Source organism: Staurois parvus, unplaced genomic scaffold (assembly GCF_062004578.1).
Source record: "Staurois parvus isolate SC_StPar_1 unplaced genomic scaffold, SC_StPar_1.0 ptg000009l, whole genome shotgun sequence".
In the NCBI taxonomy this organism is placed as follows: Eukaryota; Metazoa; Chordata; class Amphibia; order Anura; family Ranidae; genus Staurois; species Staurois parvus.
The window spans coordinates 1,503,025-1,523,862 of record NW_028317805.1 but is presented as its reverse complement, the minus strand read 5'-3'; the positions used below and the strand labels follow the sequence as shown (position 1 = coordinate 1,523,862).

The 20,838-nt window shown below is 41.5% G+C and overlaps 1 protein-coding gene across 3 annotated transcripts in view; it reads left to right on the top strand.

Annotated features, from left to right (window-relative positions):
* Window positions 1-355: 355 nt before the first annotated feature.
* Window positions 356-20,838, top strand: part of CHST15 (carbohydrate sulfotransferase 15) — a 79,969-nt gene continuing 59,486 nt past the window's right edge. The window contains exons 1-3 of one of the 3 annotated variants that reach the window (XM_089669008.1): window positions 367-509; window positions 15,489-15,708; window positions 16,389-16,616. The gene's annotated coding sequence lies outside the window, so the exon portion shown is untranslated. Of the gene's footprint in view, window positions 510-15,488; window positions 15,709-16,388; window positions 16,617-20,838 lie in introns of all 3 variants that reach the window. The other 2 variants (XM_089669000.1, XM_089668991.1) reach the window with 2 other exon arrangements.

The following is a 20,838-nucleotide window of genomic DNA, read 5'->3' as shown; positions in this document are numbered from 1 at the left end:
TGTCAGTTAAAGTGACACAGCGCCCTAATGCAAAAAATGGCCTGGTGAGGAAGGGGAGTAAATCCTCTGGAGGGCTGCAAGCAGATACAAAACCTACCAGACCAAATGTATTATTGTGATTTTCCTCCAATATTTACTGTTTTTATATTTCTTAGCAGCACTCTGAGGATGTTGTTGGACAATACTGACTTTTTGTAAACGTTGTTTTCCATTTCAGGACTAAACCGAAGCTGAATTCCTACAGTAGCATCGCTGGTCCTCGTACTGCGCTTCTACTTCGTACAGTACGGTAATCATGGTTCGGTGGGCCGGGTTTGGCTGACGTTTAGGGGCGTGCCCTATCAGCCTCTTGCAAGCAGCCCAGGCATCTCTCCTGTAGACAGGCAGATATAGTATCCTCCCAGAGATGCTGCCTGGCTGGGCTCTCCGCAGTCATCTGCCAGTCCCAGGCTGGGGGGATGCAGGCTGCACAGGGACATAGACTGGGAAGGCATGGAGTCCATGCACAGGTAACTTGTGTGTCTCTGCATGACACCCATCATTCACAACTTCAATGCTTTATTGCAGCGTCAATGGGCATGATCACTCACATGCAGGGTGCAAGATTGCGAGAGGGATTCTAGATTGCTGATGGATTTTCTGTTATTGTAATATAAATAGTTACATGAAATACACTGTGATCATACAATAGTTGTATGATGATACACTGGGGTCATAGAATAATAGTTACATAATGACACATTGTAATCATACGACAGTTACATGATGATACACTGGGATCATACAATAGTTACATGATAAGACACTGGGATCATACAATAGTTACATGATGAGACACCGGGATCATACAATAGTTACATGATGATACACCGGGATCATACAATAGTTACATGATGATACACCGGGATCATACAATAGTTACATGATGATACACTGAGATCATACAATAGTTACATGATAATGCACTGGGATCATACAATAGTTACATGATGAGACACTGGGATCATACAATAGTTACATGATGATACACTGGGATCATACAATAGTTACATGATGAGACACTGGGATCATACAATAGTTACATGATGATGCACTGGGATCATACAATAGTTACATGATAATACACTGGGATCATACAATAGTTACATGATGAGACACTGCGATCATACAATAGTTACATGATGAGACACCGAGATCATACAATAGTTACATGATGATACACCGGCATCATGCAATAGTTACATGATGATACACTGGGAACATACAATAGTTACATGATAATACACTGGGATCATACAATAGTTACATGATGATGCACTGGGATCATACAATAGTTACATGATAATACACTGGGATCATACAATAGTTACATGATGAGACACTGCGATCATACAATAGTTACATGATGAGACACTGAGATCATACAATAGTTACATGATGATACACCGGCATCATGCAATAGTTACATGATGATACACTGGAAACATACAATAGTTACATGATAATACACTGGGATCATACAATAGTTACATGATGATACACTGGGATCATACAATAGTTACACGATAAGACACTGGGATCATACAATAGTTACACGATGATACACTGGGATCATACAATAGTTACATGAGACACTGGGATCATACAATAGTTACATGATGAGACAGTGGGATCATACAATAAGTACATGATGAGACACCGGGATCATACAATAGTTACATGATGAGACACTGGGATCATACAATAGTTACATGATGAGACACCGGGATCATACAATAGTTACATGATGAGACACTGGGAATATACAATAGTTACATGATGATACACTGAGATCATACAATAGTTACATGATGATACACTGGGATCATACAATAGTTACATGATGAGACACTGGGATTATACAATAGTTACATGATGATACACTGAGATCATACAATAGTTACATGATGATACACCGATATCATACAATAGTTACATCATGATAGTGATTATTGAATTGTTACATGATGATACACTGGGATCACACAACAGTCACATGGTAATACACTGGGATCATACAATAGTTACATGATGATACCTTGTGATCATAGAATAGTTACACACACACAGTGATCATACAATAGTTACATGATGGTACCTTGTGATCATATAATAGTTACACACACAGCAATCATACAATAGTTACATGATGATATACTGGGATCACACAACAGTTACATGGTAATACACAGCAATCATACAATAGTAACATGATGATACCTTGTGATCATACAATAGTTACACACATGCACACACACAGCAATCATGCAATAGTTACATGATGATACCTTGTGATCATACAATAGTTACAGACAGACCAATCATACAATAGTTACATGATGATACCCTGAGATCACACAACAGTTACATGGCAATGCAGAGCGATCATGCAATAGTTACATGATGATACCTTGTGATCATATAATAGTTACACACACAGCGATCATATAATAGTAATATGATGATACCTTGTGATCATACAATAGTTACACACACACAGCGATCATACAATCGTTACATGATGATACCTTGTGATCATACAATAGTTACACACACAGCGCGATCATACAATCATTACATGATGATACCTTGTGATCATACAATAGTTACTCTCTCTCTCACACACACACACACACCCCAATCATACAATCATTACATGATGATACCTTGTGATCATACAATAGTTACTCACACAGCGATCATACAATCATTACATGATGATACCTTGTGATCATACAGTAGTTACACACACAGTGATCTTACAATAATTACATGATGGTACCTAGTGATCATACAATAGTTACACAAACACACAGTGATCATGCAATAGTTACATGATGATACACTGGGATCGCACAACAGTTACATGGTAATACACAGCAGTCATATAATAGTAACATGATGATACTTTGTGATCATACAATAGTTACTCAAACACACACAGCAATCATACAATCGTTACATGATGATACCTTGTGATCATACAATAGTTACACAAACACACACACAGTGATCGCACAATAGTTACATGATAATACACTGGGATCGCAGAATAGTTTCATGATAATACCTTGCTATTATATTATAGTTACACAATGACACATTGTAATCATGATACATGATGATACATTGTGATTCCAGAATAGTTGCATGATGCACTGGCATGACACAATATTTGTATGATGATGCATTGTGATCACACAATAGTTATAGGATGATATACTATGATCACACAATAGTTACATGATGATACACTGGGATAACATGACAGTTACATGATGATACACTGGGATAACACGACAGTTTCATGATGATGCACTAGGATTGCACAATAACTGCATGACGAAGCGCTGTGATCACACATTATTTGCATGATGATACACTCATACATCATACAAAGAAGTCACTCATTTTTTTTCATTTGGATGACATTCATGTTACATTGGTTGCTGGGTAAAGTGACAGCTGAATTTATTGTAACTATATTTGAATGAAGTGCCAGTCCCAGTTTCACAAGAACTGTTCCTAGAAATGTGTGCTGAGGGTTTAGGTCCCTGGTTGGGGTTGATGGGAGCTGCACATTCATACACAGGCATTTTTCTGCATGTAGGAATCAGTTTTTCACAGCCAGTTACGGAACAGAAAATCCTAAAATGTGCAGCTGCCTGTGAGCTTCAATGTAACATATACATTGTATCTGGATTTATAAGGATGTCTGTCCTCTGAGTTGACATTGTGCATTGCCTGGAAAGTGTCTCTGGAAATGATTTTAAAATTGTGGTAACAGTGCGATCTTTTGTGTCTGTTCTCTTTTGGTATGCTATGAGCTCTGAGAGTACTCCTCTGGGACTAAAGACTGTGGGCAAAGTAATTCAGTGTAGTTTAGGGTGTGGTTGCCATAATCCCTATTTCTATAGTACAAAAAATTATATTTTACATTTGATGGGATTTTTAAGGCAACCTTAAATTGCACAAGAGAAACCACTTAAAAAAAAAAAAGAAAAAAAGAAAATCAACATTTAATTTATACATGTCATTAAAAATGTGTTTTGCTTGTCAGCACATACAAAAATGGTCATTACATATTGCTCCTAGATTGTAAGCTTTAAGGAGCCGGGCCCTCTGTTCCCTGTTGTACCAAATTGTATTGTAATGGTAATGTCTACCTTCATTTTGTAAAGCGCTGCACAAACTGTTGGCGCTATTAAATCCTGTATAATAATAATAATAATATTGACAGATATATTACGCAGCAGTTCCGACTACTCATTCAATTCACAGATTGTGGTACGTTCCAGTATACATCCTCCATAGCTGATTTCCATCTTGCAAGCTCAAAGTTTGATTGCAGATATATTCAGCCTGGGATCCAACGCATTTCGAATACTTAACACAGATTCTTCTTCAGGGTTATGAGGAAGAGATACAACCTCGAATCGCATCATCCAGCAGCTATCCAGAGGTTCACAGTCCCCCACCAGACCACCTTTAGGGGTTCCTGAACCACTCTGCATCCCTTGCGACATGCTTCTCATTTTGATCTGATTTTATATATTTTTCTTGTGAGTATTTTACAATTATAAATAAATCTAATTTTTAAGGTAATGCACCAGGCCTGTGCGCCCTCTTTTTGTTTCTTCTATGATGCCACTCTATAATAGCAATTAATAGTCCATTTTAGCAAACATTATCATAACTGTTTAGTACTGAACCAAATAGAAACAAACTCTCCTGCGCTCTAAGACCCAAAGGAGGTGGATGGATGGAACCAGAACTTGAATAAATTCGACCACCTTTGCATATGGGGTTGTGCAGCTCCAAACAAGGTTGGGGAAGCCCGACCAATACTGTGAAGCAAAGACAAAAAAGAAGTGCACCAACCTTGCGCTTGACCAAGCTCTGATGAAGAAGGAACATCCTTCGAAACGCGTCAGATGATCCCTGAGTGTCCACCCCTATGATGGGACTCACGCAGGTCTTACCATTCCATAGTTCCTTTGAGAACTGACATGCTTGAAATACTTCTTTGTTTGTGAGTATATTTTTGTATTCAGTAAAATTGGTTTACTGAGGTAATGCGCAAGGTTGGTGTGCTTCTTTTTTGTCTTTGCTTCACAGTAGTACTGAACCAAACCATATGAGGTAGAAAACGTATATAACCACCACGGATATTCTGAGAGAAGTGTCTCACGGTGTCAGGAGATGAATCCCCTCCAAAAATTAGGCTATCATTTTGACGTGCAAGGACCACGGGTGCCACACCACAGCCACTGCCATAATAAAACGTACATATAGATGTAATAAAAGATTTAATAAAAGATAATAAAAATCTAGTGATACAGGAGTACAGGAGAAATGGAAATCAGCTATGGGGGATACCACCAGATGTGTATTGCAACGTACCACAATCTGTGAATTGAATGAGTAGTGTGAACTGCTGTGTAATATATTTTGCCAATATGTAATAACCATTTTTGTATTTGCTGACAAGCAAAACAAATTTTGAATGACTTATATAAATAAAATGTTGATTTTCTTTTTTTTTTTTTTTAAAGTGGTTTCTTTTGTTCAATTTAAGGTTGCCTTAGAAATCACATCAAATGTAAGATATAATTTTTTGTACTGGGACTAAAGACTTTCACTAGAGCAGTGGAGACGTGTACTCTGGAGTGACGAATCACGCTTCTCTGCCTGGCAATTTGATGGACATGTCTGGGTTTGGCGTTTGCCAGGAGAACGGTACTTGCCTGACTGCATTTTGATGGCCTCATGTTTGGAGGGGATTCATCTGCTGACACCGTGAGACACTTCTCTCAGAATATCCGTGGTGGTTATGTAAGTTTTCTACCTCATATGGTTTGGTTCAGTACTAAACAGTTATGATAATGTTTGCTAAAATTGACTATTAATTACTATTACAGAGTGGCATCATATCCCTGAAGAAGAATCTGTGTTAAGCATTCGAAACCTGTTTGGTAGAAGGGGGAGTATGGTGTGGGGTTGTTTTTCAGGGGTTGGGCTTGGCCCCCTAGTTTCAGTGAAGGGAACTCTTAAGACATCAGCATACCAAGACATTTTGGACAATTTCATGCTCCCAACTTTGTGGGAACAGTTTAGGGATGGTCCCTTCTGTTTCAACATGACTGCACACCAGTGCACAAAGCAAGATCCATAAAGACATGGATGAGCCAGTTTGGGGTGGAAGAACCTGACTGGCCTGCACAGAGTTCTGACCTCAACCCGATAGAACACCTTTGGAATTAGATAGAGTGGAGACTGTGAGCCAGGCCTTCTCGTCCGACATCAGTGCCTGAGCTCACAAATGCGCTTCTGGAAGAATGGTCAAACCTTCCCATAGACACACTCCTAAACCTTATGGACAGCCTTCCCAGAAGAGGTGAAGCTGTTATAGCTGCAAAGGGTGGGCCAACCCAATACTGAACCTTATGGACTAAGACTGGGATGCCATTGAAGTTCATGTGCGTGTAAAGGCAGGCGTCACAATGCTTTTGGGAATATAATGTATGTAGTACAAAGGCATGCCTGATTGGTTAGGTATTGATAGCACTTACTGCAGGTTTGGTAAATCTAAACTAAATTGTGCAAACGTTGTAACATCCAGAAATAGACAGGAAGATTCTACTTCTGAACTGCCCAATAAAGAGAAAAGGCTGTTTATGGAGTTCTCAGTTTTGGGTGGACTAATGCCTTAACAATTACATCAAGCCTCCACTGGGCTACAGCGGAGCATTTTTTTCAGATAGCAGATGGTTGAGCAGGGACTGGTTTGATTTAATCAGTGCATTGCCAACCCTGTTCGACAGGATTGTTAGATTGACTTCTCTTATAAACAGACAAGTTGGGAAACATTTTTCAATGAGCCACTGATCATTGTATTCTGACAGCGTCAGGATACGCTGTTAGAATACAATGCCCCAGAAGGGCAATTCTTCTATTCACCGTGTTTGTGTGGACTGAGGAACCAGTTTGGTTTTTTTCGTTTAGCCCACTGGCTGCCCATCTGTGGCCAGCTTAAAGAATAACTTCAGTCCCATGATTGCTCTCCTCCACCTTAGGGTTCATTTACACTTGCTTCGACTTCAACACACATTAAAGGACCCACTGCTTCAACATACTTTTTTTATGTGTTTTTGATGTTTTGGTGATGCCCCAGTGATGCTTCAGTGATGCTTTTTTGAAGCTTGGCAGATGCCCTGTGTGTGTTGATTTTCTATTTGTTTTAAAGGGACCCAGTAGAACCTTGGTTTGGTAGTACCCCTACTCAGCAGATCGCTAGCTCCTTTGTACCCCTGTTCAGCATTGGTACCCTCATTTAGCAGATCCCTAGCTTATTAGTACTCTCATTCAGCAGATTACTTGCCCAGCAGTAACCCCTAGCTCTGCTAATCCCCTGCTCTGTAGTAACCCCATGCTCTGCTGATCCCCTGCTCTGTAGTAACCCCCAGCTCTGCTGATCCCCCGCTCAGTAGTAACCCCTAGCTCTGCTGATCTTCTGCTCAGTAGTAACCCCTAGCTCTGCTGATCCCCTGCTCAGTAGTAAGCCCCAGCTCTGCTGATCCCCTGCTCAGTAGTAACCCCCAGCTCTGCTAATCCCCTGCTCAGTAGTAGCCCCCAGCTCTGCTGATCCCCTGCTCAGTAGTAACCCCCAGCTCTGCTGATCCCCTGCTCAGTAGTAACCCCTAGCTCTGCTGATCTGCTCAGTTGTAACCCCTAGCTCTGCTGAACCCCTGCTCTGTAGTAACCCCCAGCTCTTCTGATCCCCTGCTCAGTAGTAACCCCCAGCTCTGCTGATCCCCTGCTCAGTAGTAACCCCTAGCTCTGCTGATCTTCTGCTCAGTAGTAACCCCTAGCTCTGCTGATCCCCTGCTCTGTAGTAACCCCCAGCTCTATTGATCCCCTACTCAGTAGTAACCCCCAGCTCTGCTGATCCCCCACTCAGTAGTAACCTTTGTCATACCCTTCTATAGAAGGTTTGAAGATGCTTTGCAACTTCTAAACAGGACTGTAAGCTTACCATTTTATTTAGAGACAGGGGCTTTGATTGGCATTTAGAGTGCTTTAAAATAGCTTGTCCAATGCCACATTTTGAAGCAAGTGTAAACAAGCCCTTACTGTCACTACCATCTTTCATGGTCAAGTGCATGCTCAGATATGCTGAATCGCTCTGCCCATCCTTCAGGAGCTGCCAGAGCCCTGCAACAGATCTGCGCATGTCGGTGTGCACAAACCTGGTGCTATTAGGAAGGTATGGAAAATGATATTTGGTTTGTGCACTTGTTGATTCTTCAGTGCATGTGCAGATCGGACACAAAGCACTATATCTCCCAAATTGCGTTATGTTCATGCGAGCACTCCCTCACCTGCACAGATTTGTTGAAGGACTGTGTTGGGTACTGAAGGTCGGACATAGCCCATCAGGTGATCTGTACACACGTGGCTTGAGCGCAACACCTCATCTAGGCAAGAAAGGTAGAAGTGCCACCCTGCAGCACAAAACAACAAAAATCTTCAGTTGTGGTTGAGGGAGGAGGCTGGAGATACAATTAGATTTTTCCACTTTAAGTCCAATTATCAAGGGGCTCCTAGGTGAGAGGGATAAGCATCTCCACTTATTATCACCCTTCTAAGACACAGCTAGACATCTGATTCATCAATATACAGCCCTGGTCTTGTGCTGGAGTAATAGAGAAATAATGGAGATAGGCACACAAGGGCTGCTAATAAAATTCGATCTATTCTGCCTCTGATACGAGGAAACAGTGACATGGGAGTGTAATATCCATTTTCTCCAGATGGCACTGCAAGAGAATACCGATAAGACAGCACATTGTGGGTTAACCCTTACAGTGCCGGAGAGGGCGGAATGTTAATATATGGTATTGCCTAGGACAGGCATATATTGGAGAATAGACTGGTGTACAGAGCTGGAATCTGGAGCTGCCAATCACATGTCACTTTTTTTTATCCCTGACGAGTTGTCTTCACTGCTCAGCTCCACAGAAAAGGCATGCTTAAAGTAGAACTAAAGGCAATTTTTTTTTTTTTTTTTGGATAGAGTAAGGGAGGCTTATAACCCCTGTCAGTTGTTTTTTATTTTTGCCATCTGTGTCCCATTAGGTATAATCTCTTCACTTTTTGTCCCATAGCCAAAACAGGAATAAAGAGGAAACCCCTCCAAAGTAAGGGAATCCCTGGGTGTCACCAGAGCTAGTGTCCCAATAGATGATTTCCCCTTTTTTCCTGTTTTGGTGACAAACTGAAATTTGGGGATTTTCTTTCACTTTCTCCTCAGTGATAACGATAAACAGGACCAATAGAGAGGGTGAATCTTCCTAACAGGGGCACTGTAAGCTCTGTTTCCCTTGTCAGAGCTTACACAGGAATGGAGACTTTTTCTACTTAGCCTAGTAATCCGTCACTACACTTGAAATGCACGGTGTCAGGATTCCACGCGGAAAAAAGTCCTTCCTGTCGAGGTGGTGGTGCACAACATTCTGGGTGAGGTTGGGAACATTCGGGGTCTTGAGAAGAACAGGTGGCGGTTGGGATCCTGGACAAAGGCGTGGAGGAATGTCAGGTCCCCGTAGCTGCTGTCTGTCGGTCTCTGGGTGCGTGGCCTCTCTTTCTGTTCTTTCATGTCCCCTAGATTTTTGTAAAATCAGATTTTTGGAAAAAGGCTGCATGCATGGGATAAATATTTAATCGTTTCTTAGCCTGAGGGTGTCTTTAGGTGAAGGTCGGTTGTGTTTAGGTGACGGTCGGTTGTGTTTAGGTGAAGGTCGGGTTGTGTTTAGGTGGAGGTCGGGTTGTGTTTAGGTGAAGGTCGGTTGTGTTTAGGTGAAGGTCGGTTGTGTTTAGGTGAAGGTCGGGTTGTGTTTAGGTGAAGGTCGGGTTGTGTTTAGGTGGAGGTCGGCTTGTGTTTAGGTGGAGGACGGGTTGTGTTTAGGTGGAGGACAGGTTGTGTTTAGGTGGAGGTTGGGTTGTGTTTAGGTGAAGGTCGGGCTGTGAGGTCGGGTTGTGTTTAGGTGGAGGTTGGGCTGTGTTTAGGTGAAGGTCCAGCTGTGTTTAGGTGGCGGTTGGGTTGTGTTTAGGTGGAGGTCAGGTTTTGTTTAGGTGGAGGTTGGGTTGTGTTTAGGTGGAGGTTGAGTTGTGTTTAGGTGAAGGTCGGGCTGTTAGGTTGGGTTGTGTTTAGGTGAAGGTCGGGCTGTGTTTAGGTGGAGGTTGGGTTGTGTTTAGGTGGAGGTCGTGTTGTGTTTAGGTGAAGGTCGGGTTGTGTTTAGGTGAAGGTCGGGTTGTGTTTAGGTGAAGGTCGGGTTGTGTTTTGCATAATTTAGTAGGTTTTCAGATAATAAAATTATGTTTCTTTGTATATACTGTAGTTCTATTTATGTTTTTTTTTTTTTCAGAAAAAATCCGTTTTCTGTTATTGCTGATGTAAGCTTGTTTGGTTTTGTTTATTCATATAGATATCTATACATTTTTATTTTTTTGTATATATGTAAATATGCTTTTATCAATAAGCTGTATGTTTGCAAGATTTTAAATCAGCAAAAATTTACACAGGACTGGAGACTGATCTCCCCACCCTTATGTAACAATACTTGGCTGGTCGTTAAGCACTGCTCATGGGTGGCAGGGAAGCAAGTCACTTGCTGCTTAATACTTGGATGTACCATTTATTTTCTTTATTCCTGATGGCTAAATGGAGAGATGGGGGAGTAAAGGGGTGGTATATTTTTCAGGAAATGGGGCAGTAAAGCAGATCCATTGCTTTGCCTAAACTGGCCAGAGCACACAGTACATGTAGGTGAGTACGCATTGCCACAGCCCTATGCTTTGTATGCAATTTTGACACTCTATACTGAGTTGACAGGGGGCACCTCCTAGCAAACTATTTGGACAGTCAAATTCTCCCATGTAAGTGAAGAGGTCTGAGGGATCTTGGGAAAAGGACAATCTCTATCCCCTGATGGCATCTCTGGAGGAAAAGGGGTGAAGTTATAGCCAGATGGAGGGTTAGGAGGTGCATTTCAAGGATATATTCCTCTTTTTCAAGCCTAAGGAGCAGTAAAAGCCCTACAGTATAGAAATGCTACATACGAGTTGGTATCAAAAAGTTTAAAGACTAGTTTTGTAACATGTCAACAGATAGCAGCACAAGGCTGCACGCACAGTCACAGGCAGCACCAACCTTCATAAGTCAGTGTGCCAAAAGACATCAACCTGTGTACATTTGGAACTGTGCAACTGGTGATTTTCTGACCATGTGCATTACCACGTCTGCTATTTCATCATAGACAGCAAGTTAGAACAAAGAGCAAACGTGAAATTCTGTGTTAAACTGGGCAAATCTGCCACAGAGATGTTTGACATGATTCGGCAAGTTTAAGGCGATGCTGCAATGATTTGTTTGTGGTGTTTAGAGTGGCACGCATGCTTCAAGAGCGCAAGAACATCACTGGATGACGACAAGAGAGATCAGGAAGACCTTCAACAAGCTCAACCCCCAAATTGCCATTTTCACAAAGATGAAGATCCAGGTCAAAAGTTGCCATTTTGACAACATTGCAGAGATCTAGTGATTTGCCCAGTTTCACGCAGAATTTCCTGTTTGCTCTTTGTTCTAACTTGCTGTCCGTGATGAAATAGCAAACATGGTAACGCACGTGATCAGAATAGCACCAGTTGCACAGCTCCTGATGTACACAAGGCGATGTCTTTTGGCACACTGACTTATGAAGGTCAGTGCTCCCGGTGAACGCTGTGCGTGCAGCTTTATGCTGCCATCTGTTGGCATGTCACAAAACTGGTCTTTGAAACTTTTGATAAAAAAGTGCGCTCTTCTCTCGTGCGCTCTTCTCTTTCTGGTGCACTCTTCTCTTGTTCTTGTACAGTGGTCTCCAAACTGTGGCATGAAGGCCGCATGCTCATCCTTTGCTTTCCTCTATCCGGCCCTTGAGGGATTATTCCTCCAACTGATAAAAGACACTATTCCATCCACTGACACCAACAATGAGGCATAATTCCTGCCACTGATACCAACAATGGGGAATTAGTTCTCCCACTGACACCAACAATGGGGCACTGTTCCTCTCCCTAACACCCAAGATGGATCACGCTTTACTCCCAGTGATGCCAGGCAAATTTCTATTTCCCCTGGCTATAGTCTTCTCTCTGAAAGAATAAAGGACAGTAAACTGACCCTTTGTTTAGAAAGTTTGGAGACCCCTGTTCTAGTATATGGATACCCTCCATTGCCCAGAGTTTCTGGAGTCAGCAGGGCTGTCTTAATGCATGGATACAGGTACATAGGGCCCCATGATAACCTTGCATTACATCATACTTGACAGCTGTCTCAGTTTTGCCAGGACAGTCACGCTTTTCACCAAGCTGTCCTGGGATGGCCTGGGCAGTGCCCCAGAATCTGTACTGTGCCCTCCTGATCTCAGTATTGTGCCCTCCTGACTCCTCCTGTACTGTGCCCTTCTTCCTTTACCCCCCCCCCCCGTTACGGTGCTCTTTGTGCTGATTAGTCTTTGATTTATTGCATTTTCTTATTGTTTAAAATCAATTTTATTTAAAGTACTGATAAATCAGTCCATTTCATTCTATCCACTATTTACACTTTCATTCTTGAGAGTAGGGGTGTAAATTGGAGCAGGCTGTTGGGTGCCCCAGTGAATTACTTTGCCCAGGGGCCCATGATGCTCTTAACATGGCCCTGGGAGTCAGTGCACCTATTTCCAGTGGATCTGTGTTCAGCACAAGCAACCTGAAAGAACTTTTATATACATAATCATGGATGGCATCGGTAGATAGATATATAACATTTTTTTTGCTTCTGTTTTTATTCACTATTTTACCACTTTAAACAGACACACTTTTTTCTTTTGTAGGTTAAGTAGAAAAATGACATGTACTTGCAAGTTGTCACAGGTCTTGGTGAATCTTGTGCACATCTGAATGCTCTGAGTTTTTTCCTTAATAACAGTTTCCTATGCAAACATACGATTACTCACAGACTGCTCTTGTTACCCAGTGACACTGAACTCTTTCCTCTAGCAAAGTTAGTTTATTTCAACATCCCATTCCTGAGTTCACATGCACTCAATAGGTTCTCTATATCCTGCATTTATCTTATTGTATGATGAGCAAAGATTTTTCCACCACCCAGCACTTGACAGTGCCAATCCATGCAGAGGTATATCCCTCTCCTGAGCTAACCTCTGTGTAGTCTGGCGTTACCAAATACACTGAGACAGTCAATGATTGTAATAGGATTACAGCAAGTCTTTGGTGCCCTATAAATCTTCAATGGTCTGTTTAGCAGAATATATATACATTCACAGCTGACCGGAGCAGCCGTATTGGAGAAATGCCAAACTAAGAATTTCATTTTATAATCTTATTTATGGAGACAATCAAGTTCAGAAGGTTTATAGCAGGTGCAATGGACACTTCCAAAAAAACCTTCCTTTTTTTTGTGTCCTAAATTCTTTTTGATGGGTCTCCACCTCTTGATTCCGAATTGAACCATTCCTGAGTGTTGTCTACACTTGTCCCAACATTAGTGTATGTAGCAGGATTTGTGTCAATCGTGGTTGGGTCTTTTGCCATTAGGCAGCCATTGTAAGGCCCTCGCCTTTATGTTTATTCGTGTGTGTGTGTGTGTGTGGGGTGTCATTGGTGGCTGACCTGAGTAGTTGACTGATCCACCTGGCAGGCATTGACAGGTCCTATACAGTTAAGGTGGTCACCACTTGTGAGAAGTTGGAATGGGTGATTGACATGCTATTCTGTACCTTGAAGGGAACTGGTGAGGATAGAAATTTGGGATATGCCTTATCTGACTTTTTCAAGGTACAGGTTCCAGGACTAGCAGGTGCCTGCAGTAGCTTTCCTTCGCTTGTCCCATCTGTTCTGATCACCCCCTTCTGCACTTTTTTTCTTTTTCCAAGAGTTTTGTTTTAAGATAATTACAAAGGAGTGATGTCATACATGTCATCCTTCATACATTGCCAATTATCACATAAAGAACAGGAGTACTCTAAGAGTGCCATGGTCATTTATTCAGTATCCATGCCAAGTCACAGAGTCAATAGAGACTTATAAGGAATACATTGTCATTCAGTGTCCTAAGCTGTAGGTCCTTGATGGACTAAGAATAAAATGGGAGAATTCGTAAAATATATTTAGCAAGGTGAATGAATGAGGATCTATTGAAGGTGTCCTTCTGGACTTGTGATGTAAGGCAGAAAGGAGTAGGCAAGCTTAAAAACTGCCAGTAAGTGTTGGAGCTTTGCCTGATTGGGCTTTCCCTGGCATTCAGGCAGAGCAGAGAGGAGAGAAAACTGTTGGAGATCCAGGGACCTGCACTTTACCTCTGTCAGATATAAATATATATATATATATATATATATATATATATATATATATATATATATATATATAGTATCATTTTCTTTAAGAAATCTGGACATATTAGAAATGAGGGTATTGTTTTAAAATCTCTTTCGCTGGAGATCACATAGTTAATGATCCCTGACATCCTTTTTGCCCATATCTAAACTATCTACTACATCAACTTAAACTAAGTCATCCAGAAAAGTTGACCTAAAAATGGCCTTTTCTAATTCAGACTATCTCGAGAATTCTTTCTCTAGAGATTAATTTTGTGGGAATAAACCTAAAACGGGGAAAATCTCTCAACAGCCTCATAATCTCCTTATTTCATTCAAGTCTATGGAAGAGATTAATCGCTCATACTTTTCCATGATGAGAGTGGGGCTGATAGATGGTGCTTTCAATGGTGACAGTGAATAGAAAGCACACCTTTACTACCCTGTGCTGATCTGGATCAGTTTGGTATCCTGAATGGGGGACTTGAGCATTGTCTATTCTCAAAAGTGTTACTGACAGCCTTTTTCCAGAGATGGTTGTATTCAGGTCTGTGCTGAGCTGATACAACATGGCAGGGAGTTGATGGGTTGAATTTTTCTACTTGGCGCAAGGTGTCAGTATGATTGTTTTCTAACTGCAGAGTTATACTTGTGTGCTAGATGACAGAAATGAGTGCGTGAAATTAAAGCTGGCCATATGAGAGCCAAAGTTATAATTGTGTGCTAAATGATAGAAATGAGTGCGCTAAATTAAAGCTGGCCATATGCTCGTAGAGTTTCATTAGATCATTTTATTCGATTTTCTAATCGCTTGTGTGGTCAAATCGATGGTCGTTTTGGACTGCACTGATGAGAAAATTCAGAGGAGCAGGATGTAAAATTTTTCTTGGAGAAACACGTTTCTAACCATAACAGTTTTCATTCAGAAACGTCCTTTCACTCTAAATTGAATGTTAAAATCAGACCTTAATCATTTAGATTATGGCCACCATGCTATGCCTCATGTCACTGTTTTTTGGTAATTTTCAGGCGTATGGCCAATAACACAGGCTTATGAAGACAGGCGTTCTTGTCAGCCGCAGTCTTTTCCTATCAAACACAAATGCATGCATCATATGGAAAACCTAGCACTTGATAAGGAAATGATGCATTTGACCTGCTTTGCCTACAGTTCAAACGCACCTCAATAGGACTTGCTGCATCCCCAGAGACACAACGCAAGGCAGTCATCTATGTTCCCCCATTGAAGGTAATGGAAATCTACTGATGCAAAATCAATGCCCATTTTCTTGCACATTTAAGGCTTTGCGAAATCTAATAGGTGCACTTTAAAGAAGCTAAAAGGTTATAGTCTTGATGTTTGGAATGTGAGCAAATATTTTAAATAGATTCTAAATCAGATATGAGCTTTTTCCCTGAAAACATGGAATCTTTTCATGCTGGAGCCCCCATGGAAAGAATTTCCGTACATTTTGTGGAGTCTGTAATATGGCATTACATCTCAGTGATGTATTCAGCAGACTTTTCCCATTCCTTCCGAACACACAGCTCATTTCAGGCCGCCAGTCCATAGTGTTTGCACAGAGGCTCCCAGAATGTGCATGAATGTCCTTTTGCATCTCCATTTATTTCAAAGTAAAAAACATTTTATAGAGATCTTATACATGGTCATCAAATCATTCCTTTCCAATTTGCCTAATTAAAGAGCAAATCCAATTGACAGGCAAACTCATTCTGTAAAATACTAATAAGATTCACGGAATGCTGCAGCTGTGTTTAAATTTGACAAGTCTGACAAATGTGCTATTTAAAGCAGATCTTGTACCTCAATGGTAAATTTAAAGCGGAACTCTAGAATTCTAACACCTGCTTTTCCCGACCCCAGTATTTTTGTTGTTGATGGCTCTATACTTACCTTTTTCCTTGAAGTCTCCTTGCAGATATCCTTGGCTCTTCCCAGTTTTCTGGCAGCAGGGGGGCAGGCATTCTTCCATGACTGAGCGGCGCTCATGTAATGACAGTCCTGGAGTACTGTGAGCCCAACCTGCATGATGACGAACCCTTAGGGAGGGCATGTGATAGTGTCATTCTGCCATGAAGAGGATTGCTGCACTGGACCAAGGAAGAAGTCAGGGACGGGGCTGGAGCATGGAGAGGGTAAGCGAATACTGGCACTGTAAGGGGGACTGTTTGCGTTTTGTTAGGGGGATTTAAAGTGCTAGTAAACTTGTTTCTGGTATTTTTACCTACAGGTAAGCTTAGAATAAATTTAAATAGGTAAAATGATTATCTCCTAAATGTGCACCGTGTAAGAGATATTCCAGTGACCAGCAGGCGGTGGCATCACCAGCACATGTACGCTAAAGGAACGGCATACCCGTGCTGTTCCTTCAGAGCTCTGTGCTGTGGCCATGACTCCTGCGTACATGCACAGGAATGACGGCACGCTACGCACCGCTGCAAGACTTCAGTTTCTCATAATATGCTAGTATGTAATGCATAGTAGCACATTAGAACTTTGCAGAGTGAAATTTTTTTTTCCCAAACTTTACTACCCCTTTAATAGCAGTAAGAAACAAGGTAGTTATAGTTAAACATATTCAGTGATGACCTCTCCCCCATTTTAATTCGCTGCAGTAAACTATCAAGAAACACTTGTGGGGTGGGGACAAAGTTAGTTACTATACCTAACTTTTTCCCTCTCTCCAGTAGTGCCTAGGCAAGACTGATGTCACCCTTCTTCCAGTAAGGTGGGGATTGCCAGGAAGACCAAATCTCTGCACTGTTCTGGTGCGTCATGTTACGAATGTTCAGGTATTTGGAATTCCCTGGACTGTCATTGGAAGAATGGGGATTTCATCCCCTGCAGTACAGAAGCTGGGGGAAAAGTAAATAAATTAATGTTTCAACCGGTGGATTATCACCGTCTGCCAGAAAGCAGAATGGCATTCGGTGGTTCCTTCTGCCAACTCCTACATTACTCCAGTAGAGGCACTGAGGTTAGTGGATAGAATCAAGCATGTGGTAGAATATGGAGGCATCTGACACACCTGGAAATGTCAGATGCTGAGGTTTTGCCAAAGGTTGTAACTCTTGAACAAACATCAGTGGAAAAAGAGAGAAGAAGCAGGGCAGGTGAGTATACCCTATTCTTTGTTGGTTATGTTTAGTTATACTCTTTTAACCAGTTCAAGTCCAGACACTTTCACCCCCTTCCAGTCCAGGCCAATTTTCAGCTTTCACCTTTATCACACTTTGAATGACAATTGCGCGGTCATACAACACTGTACCCAAATGAAATGTTTAGCTTTTTTTGAGACAGATAAAACTTTCTTTTGGTGGTATTTATTCACCACTGGGATTTTTATTTTTTTGCTATATAAATGAAAAAGACCAACAATTTTGAAATAAAAGTCTTTTTCTTATACAATTTTGCAGATAAATATTTCTTCATAAATCTTGGCCAAAATGTATTCAGCTATCTTTTTGGTAAAAAAAAAAAAAATAATCTAAATCAGTTTATAAAAAAAATATATAATTTTTCAAAAAATTGTTTTTACATTTTTATTTTATTTTTTATATTATTATTTATGTATTTGTTTTAACCATACTGTCACCCTAGCAGCAGTTTCACCACAGTGACATTGTACTACTTGTGGGGGGTGATTTGTTTTTTTTTTATGCTGATTGCTTTTACACCCATAAAGGCTGTAAAAGCAATCATTTCTCCGTCTCTCTGGCTGCATTCTTGCAGCCATTGAGAAATGCTGCATAGCCTTGTACCATGTGATCTCTGTGATCATTCACAGATTTCACAAGTAGTAAGCAATGATGTCAGAAGTGACATCTTGCTTACTACTATTCATGTGATCACTGATTGGCCTGCCCTTGTGGCCGGAGGACACAGCGGGCACTGGATCGTGGTGCCACGTGCTCTGAGGGAGTGTGCCCAGGCTGAAAATGCGAGCGCCATTTATGAACGGCTACCCGCTCCTGCACTGCTCCTGTCCGGCCGTTTATATACATGGGTTAATGGGTGAGGTCTTACACTGATTGCTTTTAAACCCATAAAGACTGTAAAAGCAATAATTTCTCCTTCTCTCTGGCTACATTCCTACAGCCATTTAGAAATACTGTGAGAGCTGTGATTGGTCACAGCTTTTCACATGGTACAAAGCTGTTGTGAATAGCCTTGTACCATGTGACCTCTGTGATCATTCACAGATTTCACAAGTAGTAAACAGTGATGTCAGGAAGTGACATCTTGTTCACTGCTGTTCATGTGATCACTGATTGGCCAATCAGTGATCACATGAATCAGGACCTCACACACCGGTCCCGTACAGTGATCTGTGTTCCGCGGTGTCCGGTGGATGCGGACAGGTAGTGGATGCGGGGGGCTGTTTAGAAACATCCCACCGCATTGGCAATGCTCCCGTCTGGCCATTTATTGGCATGGGCTGGACTGGAAGAGGTTAAATTAAATGACAAAGTTCCATTAATGGAACAACAAAATGAGTAGAGAAAACAGTTTTGAAAAGTGGCTTAGAACAGGGGCCTCCAAACTTTCTAAACAAAGGGTCAGTTTATTGCCTCTCAGGGGGGCTGGACTGTGACCAGTAGGAGTAGAAAATATTCAGTGGAAGGAGTAGTGCCCCATCTTTGGTGTCAGTGGGAAGAATAATGCCCCATCATTGGTGTCAGTAGGAGGAAGAGTCCCTCATCATTGGTGTCAGTAGGAGGAATAGTATTACATCATTGGTGTCAGTGGAAGTGTGGATAGGTGCAGTGGTTTGCAGTGGCAAATTGCAAGTAACAGGACTTGTATTGAAGTCACGGCCTAAAGATACAAACAGCCCAGCGGGAAGACACCCAGCTGAGAACACTCATGGTCCTGAGTGTCGACAGTATTTTTCTCTGAGGGTGGAATGCAGCCTGGCTGGTCTGTGGCCAATTGGAAAGATTCCTAGAAGGGATAGTGTGTCCGTGTCCTGTCCCTACTCCTATGGAACCTTTCCCTACAACTATTCACTTTCCCTGACAGATGGGTAACCTGTCCCTGCACTGTCCACTTGTAAAAAAAGTGCCAAACATGGGATCCAGGGTCTAAAATAGACTCTACCTGGCCCAAGATGGTCATCAGATTCACATGGAGCTGCAAAATCAAACCTGATCGCTTGCCCAGTGACTCCAGCAATTGCGCCACTTGCAGTGGAGAAAGAAGACTGCACCTGCCTACAAGAGGAATAATGCTCCATCATTGGTGTCAGTGAGATGAATAGCCCTCATTGTTGGTTTCCTGTGGGAGGAATAGTGCCTCCAGGGCCAGGTAAAGGCAAGCAAAGGGCTGCAGATTGGAGACGCCTGGCTTAGAAGATCAACTTAACTAGAAAAGAGGTGGATTTGCCCTGTAAATGACCATTTCATGTTAAATACTAAGGGTTCCATGCCTACGTAATATTTGTTAGTAAAGTGAACTTTTTGAGGAGAAAATTAAAAGTAATAAAATAAAATTGTTAAATATAAAAATGAATAGAGTTGAAAATGACTTTCATGGTCGTGTTAGTGAGTTGGGCCTTTGTGCTATGCAGTAACATTCCACATTCCACTTAAATAACAAATGATATCACCAAACAGAACATTATACTGTGCCATGCCATAACAGGAAATGATATCACTGGCTGTAGGAGCCTTTCATACAACAGTATCAGAGGATATAATCTAGGAGCTGCTAATTACAGAATATCACAGAGCAAGAGTATAATAAAATCCAGCAAAAGCACATTCTGCTACAACAGCAATTTATATTAACCAGAAATATCAAATGGTATTTGTATAATACAATTGTATTTATATACTACAATGACACCTTCTACGACAGAGCTGGAGCATTTTAATACCACAACAGCAAATTGTATAACCCGGCAAGAACATGTCACATTTCTATAGCACATGATATCACGCTTTAGCAGCTCCTGATATCACCATATTAGAAATGCAGAATCTGATTATACCATGCATTAGCATATTATTAGTCAATTAAACATTATCGGTCAATTAAATCTTATCAGTCAATTGAATATTCGATCGCCTAATGTCCCCTTCCCCATAGTGACATTTTTGCCTCTGCTATAATACCTTACCCCCCCCCCCCTTCCATAGCACTTCAGATCTCCTCACCCCAGCAGCCCCCCACCTTAGCAAATTATTCCCTCCTCTCTCCACCCCAAAATCTTGTATTCATTGAAAAAAATACAAGACATTCTATGAATGGTTGCAGTGGCTAGCAAGCAACCCCCTGTGTTCAGATGTTTAGATGGGAAGCCACTCCCCCAGAATCTAAGCAGGACCCGGAACATCACAGCTATCACCGTAGTAG